The following is a 387-nucleotide window of genomic DNA, read 5'->3' on the forward strand; positions in this document are numbered from 1 at the left end:
AATTATGATTTTTCCATTTTTTTTTGGTATTAATGATTTTTCCGTTTAATGCCTCATGACTAAACCTTCAATGTTCCGTTCAATAATGTCGTGGCCCAAAAAACAATTGATAAAAATGGACATATTATCAAAGACACTAAGATATTCCGACCAAAAAAAAAGACACCAAGTGTTGGAGCTTGTTAATGATTAATTGGCTATCCATTATAGCAACTCTGTTAGCATGACTAAGATGTATATAGTTTTTTTTGAAATAAAGGGAGTTCAACACAACAGGGTGGAGCAAAGAAAGTGTCTACAAACAATAAGAAATTCAAAGAAACAACCCACCCCAGTCATCTTCGGCATAGCCATCAACAACTAAATGGCTCACCACCAATCCACTCC

Source organism: Arachis ipaensis, chromosome B02, assembly GCF_000816755.2.
Source record: "Arachis ipaensis cultivar K30076 chromosome B02, Araip1.1, whole genome shotgun sequence".
Taxonomy (NCBI): domain Eukaryota; kingdom Viridiplantae; phylum Streptophyta; class Magnoliopsida; order Fabales; family Fabaceae; genus Arachis; species Arachis ipaensis.